This window comes from Thunnus thynnus, chromosome 14 (genome assembly GCF_963924715.1).
Source record: "Thunnus thynnus chromosome 14, fThuThy2.1, whole genome shotgun sequence".
Classification (NCBI taxonomy): domain Eukaryota; kingdom Metazoa; phylum Chordata; class Actinopteri; order Scombriformes; family Scombridae; genus Thunnus; species Thunnus thynnus.
Window position 1 is genome coordinate 19652315 of NC_089530.1, and position 22796 is coordinate 19675110.

Below are 22796 nucleotides of genomic sequence, written 5' to 3' on the forward strand. Positions count from 1 at the left end.
AGGATCCTGATGTGTTCACAATCACACCTCGGTGTTACTGGTTCTGCATTGAAGACTGCCAAGATACTGTCACCGCTGAGAGGACAGACACAGCATGTGGCACAGGTGCAAATAACATCTGGGAGCGAGAGTACCCATAAAGAAAAGAGAGACAGACGGAAAGACAGAAATAGACTTAGACATCCACACACTCATGCCCAGTCTTATCTTTCTGACACGACTTAAAATACGATAATTATGCAAAAACAAAACATAATTTTGAAGGAAGTGTGACAGCACTGAATATCAGATGTATTTTGAAGAAGACTCTTGCCGCACACAAAACTGAAATGTTCTCCAAAGTCCTTTATCCTCCCGATTTAGGATTTGCCGATCCAACGGACAGAACTAACCACCTCATTAGTTTGACAGCTCCCTTCACTGCTGGCGTCCACCAGGGAGTTCTTGGTTTGCTACCACAAAAGTTATCAGGCCACAGTTTGAAGCAGCCACATCCCTTCTGAACATGGTGCACTCCCCAACCTCCTTGTGGATGCAGGTAAAAAAAAAGGCTCAGTTTGTCAGAGTTAAAGACCTTGCAGACAGGGTCATTACCAGTTCACCTTCACTGCATGGAAGATTTTTCCAGGTCTGTTGGGCAGCTGTCTGCACTTGAGCTTTGGCTTAAGATGTTCAGGTACGAGGTGAACTAGCTGTTAACTCATGGACAGTATTTTATTCCCCCTAAACTTCATACAATCAATGAAATCCATAAAACACTAACAAATTATGGTCTCAAAAATTCCTGCTATTGTCTTTGATTGTACTTGATTGCCTTACATCGTCTGGGTGTTCGTATTATTGTGTCCAATCGGTTTTAGAAAAGTGGAAATGCAAAGTATCAGAATTGCACATGAACAAGCTTGTGTGAAGCACTTTAGCTGGTGTTAATTTAAAACATTATTTGTTTTTAATGTTGAATTCTATGAACAAATCTAAAAATTTCTCTCTTTGAAAAACTACAGATGAATGATATCACCGAACAACTACAGTCAGATCCAATCCATGGATTCTATCTGGAAAATCAATGATTCATGTGTCTGGACTTTTTTCAGACAAATGCAGACAAAACTGAGATAAGTGTCTTTGGTGGAAAAGAAGGGAGTCTGAAAGTTAGCGCTCATGTCAACTCTCTGTCTCTGAAAAGCAAAAACCGAGTCAGAAATCTTGGTGTAATCTTGGACTCAGAATTAAACTTTAACAGCCACCACAAATCATTTTAAAACAACAAGAATCAGAAGATTAATGTCCAGGCATGACTTAGAGAAACTAACCCATGCTTTCATTCCCAGCAAGTTAGATTAGCTAATAGTGTTTTCTCGGGTCTCTCCACGAAAAGACTCTCAAAGACAAGTCCTAACAAAGACCAAGAGAACTGAACACGTCACACTAGTTCTCAGGTCTGAACTGGCTTCCAATGTGTCAGAGAATAGAGTTTAAAGTGTTGCTGCTTGTCTATAAATCTCTCAGAGGCTTAGTACTAAAATACATCTGACTGTCTTTTACCATATGAACCCTCAGGGCCTCTCAGGTCATCGGGTAGAGGTTTGCTAACAGTTTCCAGAGTGGAAAGTAAACACAGAGAATTGATTTACTTTGCACCACAGAGCTGGAACAAACTTTCAAAGGAAATTAGACTTGCTAATTTGACCATCTTTAAATCCAGGTTCGAAACTTTCTACACTGCCTTTGACTGAAGTATCCATACATCCATGCAAATCCTATATCCGTGTCTCTGTTCTTAACTTTTGAATTTCCTTTAGAATGTTTCTTTTTTTATTTGCATTTTAATATTTTTATTCAGTTTTCCTTTTTTTTAATGTTCTTAATACATTATGTAAACCTCTATGAATTGCATTAGTGTATAAATGTGCTGTACAAATAAACTTGCCTTGCCTTACCTTGAGAATTAAATATATTCCCCTACTACTGTGAGCAACACTGAGTTGAGTTTCAAAAACACAGAAATATAAAGCTACTAAATTAAACAACTAACTATTAAACTGCTCTGTGTGCGCACTTCTGTGCGTGTGTGTGTGTGTGTGTGTGTGTACACCTTAAATAAACAAAATGTCATAAACAGGCAGGGTGAAATGTTTGTGTTCCTTATTGGAAAGACGAAGGGTTGTGACGTGTTTGATGCTCACTCTAAATTGGGCTGGGTGAGGAACTAATTAGTGCTACATAGAACGGTTAAAATTCTCATCTCCTCCTGTGCCAATCATCATAATGCAATTTTAGCTGACAAATAAGTCCAATTTACTGGGACAATTAAAGTAGCTAAAATCAGAAACTAGGTTTGAGCCCCCTCTTTTCCACCCCCACTGATAATATGTGTATCAATTTCCTTTTTTTTTTTTTTTTAGAGGAGAAATCAAATGAATAAACCTCTACCTCAGCCACACTGTGTGTTATGAGTCCTAGTGCTATCCACTTACACAGACAGAAGAGCTAAAGGACCAAGACAGTGAGACACAGTTGAGGGAATCACAATTGGATCCAAAATGATTGCTTTGGAGATGAGCAGCCACAGGATCAAGGTAACGGAACAATTCCAGTAACAAAGTAACTGTCTGTCTGAAGCTTATTTACACCATACAAAGGATCTAGATAAGAAAGAATAGTGAAGTGTGTGTGTGTGTGTATGTGTGTGTGAGATTTTGTAGGAGTGATAGAGACAGGAAGGGGATAGATCCTATTAGAATGGAAAGCTGACAATGAAAGGCAAGTGTTCAGGCCAGATAATAAAAGCAATCAATAAAAGTTTGTATGCCGGTGTGGAAGTGTCACACAGCTAACCAGACTGAGTGACTACACTCTTCAGCTACCTCTTCATGGTTTGAAAAGGCAATTCCTCCACCTGTGCACTGGAGCAAATAGACCAATATTCATGTGCAACTGTGGCTTAAATTTTTTTTAGTCACGCTAGCTCAGTCTCGGTTGGTCAGTCCACTAATTTGGTTCAGACTGAAATACCTCAACAACCACTGGATGCATTGCTCTGAAATTTTGTACAGACGACAGGTGCTGTATGACGACCACACTCAAGTCTATGTTTTCCACAGGAACAATATGTATATCATTATTCATAATGGATTGGCGTTGACCATTTATGATTAATTCTGGGGGCATAGTGGGCAGGATATAAGGCCAAGTGCACACATTTTCAAGTTGATTGTGATTTATAAGAGGAAAACTGCTTGCAGACAATTTATAAATCTAATTATTTTTGTGCACACATTAACTTTTGGTATAGATCATACACACAAAGTTCAGCAATTGGTTTTCTATGAGATCATTAATCTCAGTTAATAAACAATAACAGTCATCTTATAAAACACTTACTGCTTTGAAATGTACCTGAGGCTACTATTAGGCTACTGGAAATATCACTCATAAAAGTATAATATTTTAGTCTTTGTCTAATTATTAATACATAAGAAGAATTAAACATGTTCATTGGAAACAAAAGGGAGATAAAGTCACATATGACAAATCAAAGACGCACAAAATATACACGAGCCACCACAACCTATAGAGAGAGAGAGAGAAAGCAGCTCAGAGCAGAGCAGGTGGAGGTGGAGAAGGTGTTGATATAGATGTAAAAATGTAGGTAAATGAAGCCAAACACACACTGCAAACGTCTTATCAAAAGAAAGAAAAGTTCAGCTGCTTACCTGTAGTGATTTTACAGTTCATTGATGGTCAAGTTCAAGTTTACTGAACACAGACCACAACAACTACGTCCACTGTTCGTTTGCTGTTACAGTAATCACGTGTTATTGTGTTCGATAATAATCATTGCTCAGTTTTTTTTTTGTTACATATACGTGTCTGTATTTAATTCACAATTCTTTTTCCCACTCCAGCTTTGCCTGTGGCTCCTGCGATCAATTTGCGCTATGTGTACACCTGCTTTTCCCACACTAAACTGACTGTCGTAAATTATGTGACTTAAGTAAATCCAGCAGACTACGTAATCAACCACTGTTAACATGTCTCCTCCCATTATTTGCGCAATCCAAGAGGAAGAGCAGCGCACCTTGCAAACACAAATGACAAACACAAATGACAGCCTGGTGCGTCTGTTTTACAAATAAATTGCATGTGTCTGTAGCAGAATGCGTCACATCTGTGCCTGAAAAACAGATGCAAAAGCCTCAGTAAATCTTGCACTAAGTCTTATTTTAAGTGTGCCACCACACAAAAATGTGTTTTGCTTATTGTTGCTTCCGTTGGATGTTTGACTTTCGCCATCGAGAATGATGTACGTGCAGAGTTTGACACTAGAAGACATCTGCTGAAGGGGGAAAGTTTCTCCGTGCTCATTGAAAATCTGAGCTTAAGGTGTGCACCTACGAGCATGATTTGTGACATCACAAATACTTTGGGAGCTAATCGTGGTCCAGTATGCAACTTACACAAGTCTGATGTGGAAACCTGAAGCCTCCAGTGCACATACAGTACAATGAGAATGTTTTTTTCTTTGATGCAGGAGACATCTTTTGTTAAGCAGTTAAACTTTTGAAATGAACAGTATTTGCATATTCATTGATACTGAATTTTTAGTGAGAGTAAATGTGATTTTAAGGATTTAAATGAGGTAACTGGAGGTAACTTTTTTGTGGAAAAAGCATATTAGACACATATCATTATTCCAAGCAGAATACTTCTTTCTTTCTATCACTGTCAAACAAGTTAGAAGAATGGTTACTATCATGAACACCTGCACAAATTTGTTCAAAACTGATGCATTCAACTCAGGTAAGTTAGTCTATGTTCTTAACACAACACTGTCAAATTCAGCTGGGTTGTTGACGTTAGTACATTGCACATAGCTGCATGCTCTTTGCAGTGGAAGACTTTAAACATGGCCATAGATACAATCTAATCTGTGGGAAACACTTGGTCCATTAGCAAATTGTAAGCCACTATTGTTTGTTGTCATACAGTGAATAACTCATCTAAAATTAGAAACTGTATTCTGTTTGTTTTTCAGTACACCAAGAGTGAAGTAGAGGGTTACTAACAGCGGAGTTCCCCTCAATATTTTGGAAAGAGCATCAGATATAATCAGAGATGAGGGCAGGACAGTCAGGGCAGTGGCCAAGGACTTCACCATCTGTCACACCACCTTGTTCCCATCCCATAAAAAAGAGAGAAACTTGCAGGTGAGGGATTGGATAAGTTACTGAGTGCAGGGTAATGGACCATCAGAAAATTGATTCTCAAAGGACCAAAAGAGGAGCCTCAGAGAGTATTTAATAAGGGCAGCTGAATAATACTATGGGTTAAGTCCAAAAGAGGTAAGATAAACATATGATAAAAACAAATTCTATGTAGATAATTATGCATATAAGAGAGAGATAAACGGAGAGGGGGACAGGGTTAGGGTTAGTGATCAAAATCAGTTTTTAAAACAGTTGCAGTTTTGTGTAATAAATACATGTTTAATAAAGGTTTGTTATGGGTTTGCTATTTAGATAGATAGATAGATAGATAGATAGATAGATAGATAGATAGATAGTAAAACATACATGCATATACATACATATTTTCAGAATATTATGCTCATTGAGACAAAAAAGAAAAAGTTAATTAGTGAAATTTAATGTATTTTTAACATGTTGCAACAGTCCCTAATCCCCAACATCTGACTTCTTCCATTCAAATAAATATTACGGATGATATGTCATATGTAATCACCTTTTAATGGTAAGGGTAATTAGCAGACAGATGTAAGTTTAATTTATAAAAATTTGGTCAGTCTAGCTCCAATAGTCTCTGAGTAACTGAGAGAAATGCAAAATGCCGTGCCGTCCCCAGTCTCCATTACCTCCAGAGGTCAGAAGTGGATTCAGGAAAAGGCTATACCTGTTCATAATGCAAACTATGTTCCTCTTTGGCTTGATTTTCCTTTGAAGCCAAAGGGGAAAATTAGCATGTTTTGCTGGACTAAGTATGGCCAAAATCCGCCTCCTGCAGTAAGAAAGGGAGATGACCAGAATACAAATTTGGCAGTTGGCACTACATCATGTCTCCACTAATCTACGGAGCCAAAAGGATTACAGGGAAGTGAAGTCCCAGCATTTTAACCTTACATATTCACCAACTGCTACACTCAGTCTATCTGTCTGACACATGCTCTCTCCCCCCTCTCTGACTGTAGGCAAGGCGTCTTCCCTCATCTGTCAGGGGGAGTGGATAGAGACAGACAGACAGTCTGACTGACAGACAGACAAAGCTAGCAGCTACAGTTGTCTGGGAACACTGAGTCCAAAGATGACATTCTTATCATAGCCACAGAATGTTCTCGGAGTGAACATCACATAACGTCCTCGAAAAGGACCCACGGGCAAAAAATATTGTAACTTTTTTCTGCCTCTTTCCAAAATGTATTAGTACTGTAGAGCTGCCAAGTCTTACCCTTTATAACCATAAATCCTTCATGAACTACAAATATTGAAAAAGGAGCAGCTTTGGGCATTTGGGTTAAACACCGAAATGTCTGACTGCATGCTTGGTGGAAATTGTAGACTACAGCTTATGTCACAGTAGTCTCATGACAGTCCTTTTTATAACATGGGGTACAGGACGGTGCGAGTGAGAGCGGTCCTGTAGGTTTCAGATTATGATGGCAAAAGTCTGCAGTTGTGAAGGTGAAAGACTACATGTGCTAAACTTTTTTCCTAAAATTAATTTACGACGCCCTTTGCACCTTGTGTCAGATTCATGCATGCCTTAAAGACATGTTGGTTATTCATCAAACAGGGGCAGTCGTCTGTCATCTGAGGTGCATTTTGCAAGTGATCAGTGAAGTGCAGCGCTCTCCTTAATCCATATGCATTTAAGGGAGGATTGTGGAAAAATGGGAGATGTAAGTGTGGTTGATGGCGGTTTCTGCTTGATTTATTAAGGTTCAAGGTCAAGTTTTGTGTGGGAAGTTACCTGCCTTGAAAGCAGGTACTGATATGCACACATTCTGTATGTTAATAGATGGAGATAAAAGAGAATTAAATTTAACTTTATTCTAGGGAAACCTAAATGTGTCAAAAAAGGAGATGCGCTGAAATAGTTAAAAAAAAACAACTAACAAATTCTCAGATATGAGAGAGTGCAGGAATAATAATTAAACACATTATCTGACCATTACACCAAATAAGGAGTGGACTAAGAGTTGAGGCTGAGTGTCAGCAACTCCTTTTTTGTTTTGTTGCCACCAACGTTTTAATTTCTTTTTCCCCGTTTAGTCTGGTGAGTGTGCAGGAACATGAAATAACATAGACTCCATACTTAGATATTCGCATACAGTTAGTAATGAAAAATGCAGAAAAGATGTATCCACTTGTCCGTCTAGGCTCTTTATAATTGTGTGTCAGAAAACTTGAACTTGACACTGAACTCTTTTCATAAAGCATTTGAGATATAGTGGCTTAATGCTTTCTTTTGTGTGTGCTGTTACATAATTCAAACTTTTTCATTTCCTGAGGTTTATTAAATAATTTCTACTGCACTACTTTAGATTTTTCTTTTACTTACACTGCAGCATTAGTAGATATTTCGTCACGCAGTTATTTATTTTATGACTGCAAGTATTTTAGCATAACTAGATTTTGATTTCTTGTTTTCAATGTTCTGGTCTTAGAGGTTCCACCATTGAACCTTTCAAAGAGAAAGAGAAAGCAAAGCTCAGTTTTTTAACATGACTCATCAGCACTCAAAATATCCTAGCTAGTTTTTTGCATGCCACACTTTCATAATATGTACCACAGTCCTGAATGGCTATTAAAGAGATCCTAACTATTGCCTAACCGAATTCATAATATTCATTAAGGCCACAAGTAGCAGCGCTGAGCAGGAGGCTACTGAGCCGCGCTCCAGTCAGTGAACGTCATCTTTGATTTAACATGGATTGTATTGACTTTAATTACCTCCTTTTCCATCTGCCTGTCAGTGATAATTAGTTTCTTGACGTCACTATGGAGCTTGCTTTCCCTCCATTGATTTTGCATTTTCTACATTCTTCTTGTGACGACTTTTACAAATGCCTGAGTGACTGAAATATTAAGGTTCCCACTGATAGCCATCAATAACTGAGACACATAGTATGACGGTTCGAAATCCGGTCAAAGATCAGGCATAAGTGCACAGATAGAAATCTGACATTATTCTTCACATTCACTAAACAATAGCCCATAAATAATACACGACTAAACTAAACTCAAGGGAATTAAACTAAAATGAAAGTGCAGACCACCGCCACTTAATCAAAGCACCTTGTACAAAGCTGCCCATTGTCTAAGAAGGTAGCTTAATGATCTGAATATAATGACAAAGGACAAGGGTAAGCAATAGGGGCAGACAGCAGCAGTCAAATCACAAGGCAACACAATGAGCCTGCATTTATATTCAGAAACCTCTGTAGGCCAGACATACATACACTAACACACACACAGCTCAATCAGGAGCCAGATTTGATTGCAGGATTATCAAGAGGGACGTCCACATAGATGTGTGGAGTTCAGATCGACCGTGACGATGACTTGCGCTCAGTGTGTTGAACTGATGTGATGACACTTTTGTTCTGCAGTTACACAAGTGGACACAAATGTTTGGAGTGACTACAGCTGATGAAGCACCCATCTCAGTTTGAGGTCAATCTGATGCCTTCCAGTTAATCTGTGGTCATTGAGCACAATCTAATTACTTTGTGCAAAACAACACAAATGCAAGCAAACATTTACGTGATTAATGACCTATTACACAACATTTTGATTTTATATATATATATACACACCTATAAATATATAAAACAGAGAGAAATATTACTCATATAAATCTGAAAAAACAATAGATAACCAAAAGAAAACAAACAGAACAGAAGCAGTCTGTCGCGTGACATAAACTGTTTATAAACTGGATTAGAGGCTTAAAATGCCAACCACTAATCAAATATGCTTCAACACTTCAAGGCAACCAGTCTGAACTCTGACCCCCGAGGAAATCGCTGGAGATTAATGTCAGTCAGTAACGGAGTCGAGTCTGTCTGTGGTGTGTGATAGCATCGCCATGATAACCTCCAGCCAGGCATTTCTATTGGCAGAGAAAGGGTCTCTCCATGACCTTGATAAAGGAGCAAACATATTTTATTCCTCTGTTCCTTTCTGCGACTGGATGCAAGAGATTGGAAGATTGTTGCTTTTCTGATTTACAGCAATCAAGCGTGGCAGGTATTCGAAGCCAACGGCTACGCAATGAAAGAAATCCAAACTGAGGAACTATGCTGGATTGTATAAGTCAATACAGCTTGGTATTTTCATAAGTGAATTTTGAGGATTTACTGTGAATTACTCTAGTTTATGGAAAGGGTTTGTCATTTCCTTGAGCCACATTTAATGTAAACAGACACTAAAAAACAAAAAGTTGTAATTTTTTTGACCTATTAGATGACATTCAGTACCAGTCAAAAGCTTGGACACACTTTCTGGTACTGGTTTGACTGGTACTATATATGTAGTTGAAATTCCATTTTTCTAGAGAGGTTGACAGTGACAACTTGACTGTGTTTTATTGGTCTGCTCAGGAAAAACAAATATGCAACTGTGTTTGTACTTAATTATACCGGTAAACTTAATTATAACTGTGTGCACGTGTGGGTTCCCCTTGGCAGTATCTGGGTCATTTTAGGAGACAAGAAACAGGCCCATTTGCCTGCAGTTAGGCCATTCACACACCACATTTGTCCTCATTCAACTGTGTTGCTATCAAAGCCAGCCAAAGCCATCTGCCACCCTGCCGTGCCCACGTATGGTAAAATTGGTGCAGGCTTATTATTTATTCATAGAACATGACGTAACCTCTCTTTTAAAATGCCAATTTCTGATGCAGTGTGCTCAATATAGATAGTATACATATATATATATATACACACACACACACACACACACACATATATATATATATATATATATATATATATATATATATATACACACACACACACACATATATATATATATATATATATATATATATATATATATATTTACAATGACAGTCTGGGAAAAAGCATCATGTTTTGAGAAGGAGTGGTAGAGGAACAGGTTTTGACATCATATTTCTTTTTATTTGTTTACTTTTTATTAAGAGCACATAAACAAAAGTGATACATTGTGCCAACTGGACACAAAACACACACTTTAAAGAAAAAAAAGTTAAAAACTAAAATAAACAATAGGGGAGGATCCAGCTCTTAAATAAACAAGGAAAAGAAAATTATCTTAAATTGGAAGATATGCCATAACTTAAATATATTACTGCATATAACTGCTATATAAAATCAGGCCTTATAATTGATGCATGGGTAAGCCATTTTGACCAATTTTCATCAAAGATATCAATTTGAGCTATTAGTTTAAATGTAATTCTCTCCATTGTTTATATATTGTAAACTAAGTCTATCTACTAATTTATGGTTGGCATGTCTTTCTTAACCCATTTTCTGGCCAAAGCCTTTTTGCATGCTACTGACAACACCCTCAGTGAAGCTCTTATAGATCACCAAGGTAGTTTTTTAAAATGAAAATAGATTTTAATCTTAAAAACTGCCTCCAGGACACCGTGGACGCTTCTCCAAAATGGCGCCACAGAGGGACAATTCCAAAAAATGTTAAAGTGGTTTGCCACCGCGCTTCCACAGGATCTCCAGCAGGCATCTGATTAGAGTAGTAAGTCTTTTGCGCTGGAGTACAGAAGAATCGAGTCACATTCTTCCAGCTGAAATCTCTCCAGGAGGGAGAGCTTGTCATCTGCCGTCTGCAGATCCTGTCCCATTCTTCCAGTATTATTGTGAAATTACTCTCTGCTTCCCATCTTGCTTTAATAATTCAGAGTATGGTCTGTGCTCTTTTCTTTTTGAAGAGCAAATTATAATTTAGATATTACTTTTGGTAATTAGCGTCTTCATAGTCTTTTTGAAAAATATCAAGGATGTCTCTTCCCATTGAGGTGTTGTCTTTTGGAAATTTCTTCCCAACAAAACCTCTGATTTGTAAATACCTAAAGTGATCCAGATTCTACCGATTAAAGTTGTCCTTAAGGTCCTGGAAGCTCAAAACCGTACCTTGATTTAAGAGTGTGCAATACACAGTAAGACCATTTCCAGTCCAGCTTCTAAACCTTGTGTCATATTCACTGGGCATGAAGTCTGGGTCATAGGCAAACCATTTGAAGATTTCAGTCCTGCCCTTCAATTCATGCCTTTTAATTATTTAATTCCATATATTTAAGGAGCTAGTTATCCAAGGGTTATTGGGGTCTGAAATATGACTGGTTAACGAAGAGTCTCCAACTAATGTGTTAACTGGAAGTCCCTTCCCCATTGAGCTTTCTATCTCTTTTCATCTTGATCTATAGTTGGTTTTACAGCAGCCAACTGGCCACATTTGAGCTGCTCTATAATAATCCCTCAGACATGGAAGGGCTAATCCACCTCTCTCCTTTGATAATTGTAGAGTTTTATATTTTACTCTTGGCTTTTTTTCAAGACCAAATAAATCTAGAAATAACTTTATCCCACTCCAAAAAATAATGTTCTGATTTTTCAATAGGTAATGATTGGAATAAATCATAAAAGTATTGGTAGGATATTCATCTTTACAGAATCTGTACGTGAACTGATATTTAGATAAGGAATTGAATTTTTTTTTTGAAAGGACTGTAATTAATTTCTATAGGAAAAAAAAATTCCCAGATATTTTACAAATTTCTTATCCCGGCCCATTTGATACCTAGAGAAAAGATACTGAGGAGGGTTATAGTGAATATTAAGGACCTGAGTTTTTTGCTCATTTAGTTTATAGCCCGAGTATGACTCGTATTTATCCAGCACTGACATTAGTGCAGTTAGAGAGTCTGTTGGGTTTGAGAGATACACAAGAATATCGTCCACAAATAAGGCCAGTTTTTGTTCCCCTGCTGCCATTTTTATACCTTTGACCATATCGTTCTGTCTAATCCATTGTGCCAATAGTTCAATAAAAATCATGAATAGAGTGGACTTAACGGGCAGCCCTGTCTTGTGGATCTCTCTAACAGAAAAGAATCAGTGAGCTCGTCATTGATTTTCAATCTAGCTGATGGCCTGCTGTATAGGGCTTCTAATGTCTCAATGATTACTTGGTTAAACCCAAAATTCTCCATTACGTTAAATAGCAATTTCCATTTAATGGAATCAAAAGCCTTTTCAGAATCTAAACTTTTCAGCATAGCCTGTATTTTATTTTCATTTATATGTTTAATAATTTGTGAGGATCTTCTCATGTTATCATGAGTCTGAAGTGACAGAACAAATCCTATCTGGTCCATATTGATTATTTGGGGTAAAAAAAAAATCTTTTGGCAATGACTTAAGTAAACAATTTGTAATCAAGGTTTAGCAGACTAATGGGTCTGTAGTTTGCACAATCTAATTTATCTTTCCCTTCCTTAGGTATAACTGAAATAACCGCTTCTGTCCATGAAGCTGGAGCTTCCCCTTTTGTCAGAACTCAGTTGAATGTTCTTAGTAAAATAGGTGCCAGAACCTCTTTCAGACTTTTTAATACCTCTCCGAAGAGAATCCATCTGTGCTCCGGGATTTATTATCTTTCAATCTGGCTATAGCCAAGTAAATTTCTTCTCTTGTTATCTGTGAGATTAGTGCTTTATTTTGATCTTCTGTAAGGGTTGGCAAGTTTAATGATTTGAATAGTGTATCAATTTTCTGATCATTGTCGACCTGAAGTTGTGTATATAATTTTTCATAATATTCTTTAAAACAATCTTTAATTTCATTCATTTGTGGTGAGTGTCCTTAGTTTTGGGGACCTTTATCTTATATATCATGTTATCTGCTATCTGTTATTTTCGTAATTTGTAAGTCAGTTATTTTGTATATTTGCTGCCACCTTCATAGTACTTTTGTTTAGTGTATATCAATTTCCTTGTGTATATTTTGATATATTTCTTCAAACTGTTTTCCCTCACTATTTCTACTTTAATCTCAGAATCTATTGAGTTCTTATGTTCAGGTTTTTCAATTCAACCCGAAGGGTGTTGAGTTTTTCTGCTCTTTGTTTCTTAAGACAGATGTTATTGCAATCACCTTCCATCTCATTACTGCTAGCACAGGCAGAGACACCTCTCCATTATCATTATATTCTAAATAATCTGATATTTCTTTTGCAAACTGTTCGATCCTATGTTTATTCAATATACTAAAATTAAATCTCCAATGTGTAAGCTTCCATCTATATGTCACTGTTAAGGACAGATACAATGGGCAGTGATCAGAAAGATCCATTGTTCAAATGTGACAATTTTGCACCCATTTCCTATCCATTCCAAATAATAAGAAACAATTGATTCTTGAGTATGTTGAATGTAAGGATGAAAAGAAAGTATAGCCTCTAACTGATGGACTTAGGTGTCTCCAAAATATCAATAAGTCCTATCTCTGATATTATTTTTTTGGATTGAAATATTCTCATTCCTGATGAGTCAAGGTGAGGGTTCAGAATGATACTAAAATCGCCCCCACATACAAGAGTCCCTTGTGCTTCTGTTGCAGTCCTATACAGTATGTGTTCGTAAAAATCCAACTGTGAGCCGGGAGGAATTTATACATTGTAGAAGGTAAACAAATTTCCACCAACTTTTCCTTTTATCAGTATGAATCTGACTTCTCTATGCTTAATAGTAGATATACTGTATATTCATACATTACCCTTCTGGAAATCAGTATAACTGCCCCCTCTTATATATGTTTTGATCTGTTTGAATGGGAAAATACATATCTAAATCCTTGTCTTTTAAGTTTTTCATGTTCTATCCCCATCATATGGGTTTCTTGCAGGAATACAATATCTATGTTCTCTCTTTAATTTGTAAGAAGTTTGACTGGGCTGAGAAGCCCATTAACATTTGACCATGTTGTGTCTATACTCAAAGTTTTGGTTTTGAGTGCTTGTCCCTCATCCCTCTAAAGTCCCTGTTGGAGAGTGAAGGGTGGAGGCCCCCCACCTTCAAATGGTTAGGGCCCTGGTGGAATGACCAACATGCATGTACATTCCATATCCTCTAGATAAGTCCAACATAAACCACATTGCTGATCTGTTCAATCTATGGTTTACAGTATTTGTAAAGAGGCGAGAATGACTCAAAGTTACCTCCCTTATTTCCAGTCAGTTCACTAATTGCTCTGTGTGGTTTCCATTCATGAAGCTTTTCTCTAACTTGTGTCTCCTTTCATTTTCCTCCGTCCCTGGCGTCTGCTTGTTGCCATGGAAATGTCTTCAGTATGTTCTCCTCCATGCTGGAGCCTGGGTCCGGGCTACCGTGCAGCCTCCTGTGCGTCCTCGTAGGTCCATGGACCGGTGCTCCAGTGGATTAAAATTTTTGTGAATGGAGTTTGGAAGCGAATGGTTTTCTCTTTGAGCGTTTTTTTAATTCCACCATAGGCTCTGTGCTTCTCTATCACCTCATCATGGTCGTAAAAAATCTACTTGTTATTTATGTGAACTTTCTTCTTCCAAGATAACTTCAGGATGGTGTCTTTAATGTCAAACTGCAGGAAGTTTATAGCGATGAACCTTGGAGTAGCATCAGGTTCTGGCTTCTGTGTCAGAGCTCTATGAGAGAGTTGAACTTTGAGGGACATACTATCAGGTATGGGGAGCTCCGTAGTCAGCAAATTTTCCACCAACTTAATCATCATCAGTCACTCTCAGAGTCCTCAAGCACACCGTACATCTGAATTTTGTTTCTTCTGGATCTGCTTTCCAGATCGGTCACTTTTTCCTGCAGCCTGTGTTGTTTTTTCAGCAGACATAGCAGGGACACTTTGGTTACAGTGCTACTTGCTTCCACATCTGTAATGCGCTCTCCTGCCTTGGTGATGGCCTGGTCTTGAGCTTGGAGCGTCGCCCTGACCTCAGATAGCTTCTGGTTAAGCTCATGTTTTAATGTTGTAAGCTCTTACTTCAAGTCTTTCCTTAAATCCCTCTTAAGCTCAGAAATAGCTGTGTGTATATCTTTTTCAAAGTTGCAGGGGTCTTTAGAGATAGATGACATTTCAGGGAACAGCTCATTTCCAGACTCAGTAACTTCTTCTCTCCTAGCTAGTAAGACGCCATTATCCTTTGCAAGTTAAAGTTTTCAAGTAGGGAGTTGATTTTAAGACCGATTGAGACAGAGTAAATAACCGCGTCCATCCCGAACATGGCTTCACCGGAAGTCCCATTTTTGACATTTCTATGCAAAACTGAACCTCAGGACATAATGAACAAAATGACTTCTATATCCATGTGTATTATCAGGCAGGAGCCTGTCTTGCTTTGAAAACACTTCTACCATCACATTGGCTGCAAAAATCCTTTCCCTTCATTTCTATTTGTTATTCCACTTGAATAATCTAAGTCCCATTATGTCCTGCTATCATATCGGATAGATTAGACCTTAATACTTTAAGATCTGTATCATTTGATTGCTATCAATCAAAGAGGTTTTCTGCGCAAAAGGAGGGATTTTCAGAAGTCTCAAATTATTGGCAAGATTATTATTGTAGTTGGCATCAGAATATGGCTTGGGAGGATGAAATGGGGGTCAAGTACCAGAGAAAATTTGAAAGCAGATAATGGGCAGTAAAGAAAATATTTGATCTGTGCTGTCAATGGGACTTTTATGTTTATTGTAGAGCTTAAACGCTAAGTTGATTAAACAATTAACTGAGCAACAGAAAATGAATCAGCAACAACTTTGGAAATCAATTAATTGAATTCCAAAGGTTCAATTCAGTACTGTACACCTTTGGGTTTTAGGAAAATTGTGACGCGCATTTTTTCTGACATTTTATGCACACGTAATTAATCTATAAAAAATAGCCAGGTTACTAGATAATGGAAATTAGTTTCAGTTCTAGTGTGTTGCAGTGATGTTCTTATTTATCAACACAGCAGTACTTTTTTTTTTCAATTAGTGTTACTTTTGTGAAGAGAAAAGCCAACACCATGAGATTAACTTTGGTAGGAAGTTAGGCATGGATGACTTTGTACTCAAGGCTAAATTAAAACCAGTGGAGAAGAACAAATGGACATATAGTAGAATGAACAATAGCTGATCAAAAAGAAAACTTATAACACAGAATGTAAGGATATGCACACACACCCACACACAGCACAACAAAACGTGCAAATCTAATCTCATATTTTCCTTGGGAGATAGGTATATGAAAAACTCCTACATTCATTTTTCAGCTAAATTCAGCGTGAATGAGTCCCATTAGCTGCATGCCATCTTGAAAGAGGTACCCAGTGTTTTCAATTGTTAAACTCCATACTGGTTAAATGAAATGCCAAAAAAGAAACATTTTACTTTTTTTGTATCATGACTGATGTAGAAAATAAATTTCAAACATTGTATCATAAACATTGGTGGATTAGCAACCTATTGTGCAATACTGTATTATGTATTTGTCAGAATAATAAAATACACCAAGATTAAAATATGTATCTAATAAATACATAATAAAATAAAATAAAAAGTTACACTTAATTTAGCTAAGTTGAGCTAAAAGTTGCAGATTTTTGAGCTGATAAATTGGTAAAAGTAAAAATTACGCATTATTTATCAACACGTATGTACATGAACACTCACACACACACATAAGAAAAGGATAACAGCTGAGCAGGCAGATGTCCACACAGCTGTGGATACAAAAACAGTTTTGACGACTTTTTCTTTTGAACCAAGCCAGGCTTGAGACTCTGGATAAAAGTCTTTAGAAATTAAATACAACGGTGATTAAGAATAATATTGATACTCATCTCTCTTGGCTTCAGGTTGGATTCCGTATTTCTGTGCAATGATAGCGACCAAATTGATGCAAAATTCCGAATAATTTCTGCCAACAAACAAGTGTTCCTCAGACTTGATTTTTTGAAAGGCAAATAATTCCACTTGGCTGAAAAACCGGTCATTTCCCCAACTGCTCTAGCTTACCTTTGAGTGAGCCAATTTGCCAGTTTCAATTATTTAAGCAGCACCTGTCTCCTTTCAAATTCCAGTGGCTCAGATCACTGTGCGAGCAGCCCTGCTGAGACAAAATCCACTCTGCCTGCTGATTCTAAAGTAACACCCATCGAAATGAAATAAGATGTTGGTGTGATACAGGACTCAACAAGGAGTGATGCAAACAGACCTCATCTGCTCGGATATCTACTCACTCTCCACACACACACACTTTCTTTTCCTTACTAAACCCTCATTGAGTAATTGGCTTTCTCTTGGCATGGAGTTGTCCAATCTAAATGGTAATTTGGAAGGCCTTCCTCTCGTCAGTGGTGGTAATGCTTGTTTACTAGAAGACAGTTACTTTATACGAAAATTAGAGTTGTAAACGAGAAGGCAAGGGTCTGTCTGACTGTCACATGTCAAAACTGTGAACCTGACCTAAGAACACTTCAATAAAACTATATATAGCCTGAGGCAAGGCAGTTGTAATCCCACAAAAAAAATACAGTCTAAATTAATCAACTTGTTTATCGTTATGTTTTATTTAGTTTATCAATAAAGCCTTTTCTGTGCAGTGTGTATGCTCTCCACTTGTTTACCATGTTTTCTCCAAGTGTTCTGGTTTTATCTTGCATTCAAAGCACATGTAAGACAGGTGTATTGGAAACTATACAGTGTCCAGAAGTAAAAATGTTTTCATTCTCTCTGTATTAGCTCTGATGGATGTGACCTGTCCAAAGTACTTCAATGCCTTCCACCAAATAGACGCTGGAATAACACCCAGTCCACCTTAAACTTAAATATGACAAATGGAGTAAAGAAGGACAATAAATCAATGAGTTAGAAAGGAAATGAGGGGGAACATATGACAAGTGCAGGAGGAGTTCTCTTCTCTTTCTCTTTTGGATTCTTTTTTCATATATCATGCTTGTGCACCGAAAATGTTGTATAACACCTTCCTTATGTAGTTTTAATGCAGACATAACAGTAATTTAGTTACGCTGCCAATTAGTGCAAGTTTTCCTTCTTGTACACACTGAAGTATGTCCAATGTCCTCTCTCTAGACAAAATAATTAGCAGGTCTAAATTTAAGGTGTAATTTTGATATTAAAGTGCTAACGTCAAAGGCACAGGCACCTGGGGAAATAATCTTCTCTTATGTATTCAGCTTTATTATTTCTTGTTTTCTGACCTTGCAAATTCTGAATATTTCACACCATTTTTAATCTCTGTGAGTTGGTTGTTTTAACTGGTCAATTTAACATTGAATTCTAAGAGCAAATGGCAGTTTAATGATGCTCTAAAGCCTGAAGAAGGATTAAGGAAGTTGCAGGTGAGCATTTGAGGAGATAATCTTTATCACATACAAAATTGTTGTTGCAGGTACTTAATCGGCCACAATCAGGATTTCATGGCCACAAGCTTAAGGGATTAATTTTGGCCACTGGTGCCAAAAATGTAAGTGTTTTGTTAAGAGATTCACATGGTTGCGTAAACTGACAACTTCTAATAATTATTTTGTTTACATGACTATCCAGATAGTGTTGTGGTTCTTTTATTTAAAAAGATGACTGGCTTCACCACTACAGCATTATTTCAACTGGAACATCCAATGGTTTGATGTTACAGGGGCACATTAGTTTGTGTCATTATAGTTCAACAGCCTGGTGTTGGTTTCCAATGATTTAATCAATGTAACATCCGTGGATCATCATCATGTGTCATATGGTGTTGTGTTTTGATGCAGCACTTTTCAATTTGGAGGCTGCTGTGATGACTTCAAGTGGCTGTAGGGATTAATCAACTGAGGGTGGAATATTTCTTACTAACTGAAGATGTTGTGAAGGACAGATACCGGTAGCAATAAAACCATAGAGTGAGTAAACATGTTATTGGAAAAGATGTAAGAAAGGAGAGTCATTTCAGCCAGTATGTGTATCTAGAAAATGTCTGTTTTTGTAAATATAAGCAACAAAAGCTAGGCAATTCTAAAACATCTTACTGACTTTAAACTGAAGAACTTGCAGTATTGTCAATGCATGACCAAGACTCAACCTACGTCTCTCCCTAAGAAGCTCTGATAGCTAGACATCCCCAGCAGACAGGCTTCCAATGATTTCCTGACAGGTCAGTAAAACTGAGAAAGAAAGGGACCAAACAAAGAAAATTACTTTAGAGAGAGCGTCTGGGGATGACAGCATGGATGAAAAAAAAAGACCATTGCTGGGTTTAATCTAAAAAGTACGATTGCCAATAAACAAATAGCGCCCATACTGTACCATGGACAGTACAATTGATCCTTTGTTCATATGACCAAATATGTCCTTTTATCCCAAAAGAAAGTAGCATAGTTGGCCCTATGGCTCTAAATTAACAGCCAAGTGTTAAAATAAAATCAATAAATGACTGTTAAAGAATTGAGTCCTACTTAATACAAACAAAGCGAGCTGGGTGTGATCTGATGTGCAACACAGTCTTAGTTTGAGGCAGCCAAACTGAAATCAGAAGCAGTAACAAAAAGGAGACACTGCTCATATTCAATTCAAGACTCTTGGCCTCAGGTGAGAGTAAATTCACTCCCCCTTTTTCTTTCCTCTTGTCATCTTTTATTGATTTACAACTGAGATTACATTTCCATGATATATTTGTGTGCAGAGGCAATATCTCCCAAACAACAACAAGTGTCTTAGGCAATATTCAGAATGATCCAGCCACGTCCCCCAATATCCATAATCATTTCACAAAGCCCTCTATGCACACCCAGCTGTTGTATGCCAACCTAAAGCCATCTGCCTATGCATAATTCCTATATTCCTTATTGTTGGCCACACATACATTATCAGAATGTCTTTGAATAATGCAAACCTAAAGGCTATGGATGATGGATCCATATCTCATTGATTTCCTATTGAAGACTATGAGAAATATGGCTGGATCCATTAGTCACTGCATACATTTTGGTCATTTGTCACGAGTTCAGATCAGTTAATATTATTCCTATGCCACTGATAGGCCCACTGGCTTTTTGTAATGTGTTGTATGACACCAGTGAACTTAAGTAAGATAAGATCACAGCAGCTTTCTATTAAGGAACTCTGCTGTAAGGTATTTATGATACTGTATTTGCTTTTACAAAAAGACAATAGGGTTTCTATGATTCAAAATCTAAACTTATTAATGTGTGTAAAGCTCTGCACATTTTGTATACTGTGGATAAAAGGCAAAAAGCTAAAGCTGTCGAGTCAAGACTCATCATTACGTGAGGCCCCAAGGTTGCAATGCATGTGCAAATGTAAACATCCCTAATGATTTTCAGTGTGGCACTTGGTAGCTGTCAATCATAATTAGGTCTGATACTTAACATGGTGCGGAGTAGTTATGGCTTTGGTTAGAAATGCAGCATTTGATTTCACTCTCTGATAAGCATCACTGTGTTCATGCTGTTGATTCTGATTTGATATTTCCCCACAAGTGATAAATTAGCAAATTTTACAGCCCCTCCTGCACTGACACATACAGTACAGGTACTTATGAGTAAAACGTTGTCTTTGTAAATATCTGCAAGTATTTATAAACATGTATAGAATACTTTTTGCTGCAAAACAGCAGCTTAAGCTACAGTTAATGAAGGTCAGGAGTGTTGGCTTGTTGTTTTTAATGCAGTGTGTTTCTTTGTTCCATAGTATGGATAGTGTTAAATGGTCATATCAGTGAGAGTTGTTAATGTGAATACGGACAGTAGAAATTTCTTTATCAAGCAAATAATTTCAGAATAAATGTCGGATGTTGGATTAAGTATCATGATTGAACAGGCGCATAAAAATGAAATGAAACAGAACAGTGTTTGTAATGAATAACAAATGCTTTTAAGCTTTAAAAAGAAAGGAAAAAAGAAAAACAAGAGCCCTGGATAGTTTCCTCCGGCAATGGGTCTAGTAGAATCCCAAGGTTGACTACAATGTGGACTACAGATATAACTTCCAAAGTATAAACACAGTAGTGGCAGTGACCTTGGGAAGCAATATATATAAGCTTGCTGTCATACATCTCTTCTGCTGGTATGAAGTGGCTCATATTCTGTTGTTATGGTACAAAACTTTTAATCTCAATGAAAATGAAAAAACTCTTGTACACTGTCTTGCTTACAGTTGGTAAATTTTGACATTTCATCTGCTCAACCTTCATCAGGCTACAAAAATTGTATTTGATATAACTACTACATATCTTCACAACTTCTCCAGCCTGGACTTTTTTGGTTTGTACTTTCAAGTTAGCACCTACCACTGTGAAAGGAAATGGCTTTCCCTTGCACATGTGAAATAAATCTCATAAAAGTATGTGCAAGTGTTCAATATCAGTATGTCAGGCTGGGAGTTGGTGTTGGAAGGTTGTGACTAAGGGAGGCAGTGGTTAACTTGATACTCTTAAACTGTGCTTATAAAGTGTGGTTAGAGAGACAGAGTGCTGCTGTCCACACTTCATAAATGGCCACAGTAATAAGGTGATGTGCGCGTCCTGCTCACATGTCAGTGGACAAGACACTGTAGAGGAAGTTGACTGCAGCTCAGCACAAGACATCAGATGAAATGCTGATTCAAGTTTCTTTCCTTGCTTTACAGAGGAAAGTTCATGTGCATTTTTTTTTTTCTTAGACAGTACAGTACTGTTCATATTTTGATCAGAAGGTGTATATTCCACCACTGAGTTACGCTCCTAAACTACATCCAGACCTTCTGGCCTCAGCATTACTCTGCCACAGGATGGAAAGATCATAAAGACCAGGGGGGAACCTTGGCGGATGCAAACGAACATCCATCTTTTTTGATCCAGCGGATGTGGCAATTATCCACTGAACAGTCAGTGTATTTAATTTGGGTTGTATCGGGGGAGTTGAGTGCCCTGCTTAAAATAATACAGTGTTCTAGTAAATCAAGTGGTAGAAGGCTGCTTCTCAAATTGTACCCAGTGTCTGTTGCAGATGTGTGGTGTGAGAGAACTGCAAAGAGGGGTTGGATGTCTGTGGGTTTGATGTTATGACGGTATGATTGATTTTTATACACACTAGAAGGGGATTCATTTCAAAATGAAATAGGCTTTTGATGAGAGGTTTTCCCCATTCCTGACCATTGAACAGAGGCTGATGCGGCATCTGATCAGCTAGGTTTTCAGTCTGGTAGTTTCAGTATTATCCTTATGAATCTTCAACAAGGACATGGTTTTTATGGTGTTCTTGTTTAGAGACAGTAGCAGTATGAATCCCTACATGAATGTGTAATAGTGATATCTTGTTTCTCCTCAGAGGCAATACTCAATCAAGTAAAATAAGACAATGTGGTCAAAATAAACAGGTATTTAAACCTCAGATATAAGTACCCTAATTAATTATGTACATACTGTATAGTGGTTGCAAAAGCTCAGGAACCACAGAAACACAAATATACATAGTGGAACTATGAGGCTATATGAAATTATTTGGAAGTACACTGAGTGGCATCATTAACATAATGATTGGCTTAGTGATTTACATTGTAATTGCGACACCACAAAACAAAACAAAACAACACACAATATATGATATTAATGTCCCTAATCTGTTGATTTGCACCTTTAAACAAACCATGCAGAGCAAACACTGTCACACTCCTCTTAGATTCCAGTAGAGGATAATAAAAACAGACCTATGGTTTTAAGAATTTAATCAGGCTTC

General features: G+C 37.4%; 1 protein-coding gene across 1 annotated transcript in view; it reads right to left on the reverse strand.

The window, feature by feature from the left end:
• chrm3a (cholinergic receptor, muscarinic 3a) overlaps positions 1–22678 on the reverse strand; it is a 121255-nt gene extending 98577 nt beyond the window's left edge. The window contains exon 1 of the mRNA XM_067610447.1: positions 19149–22678. The gene's annotated coding sequence lies outside the window, so the exon portion shown is untranslated. The remainder of the gene's footprint in view (positions 1–19148) is intronic.
• Between the last annotated feature and the right edge of the window lie 118 nt (positions 22679–22796).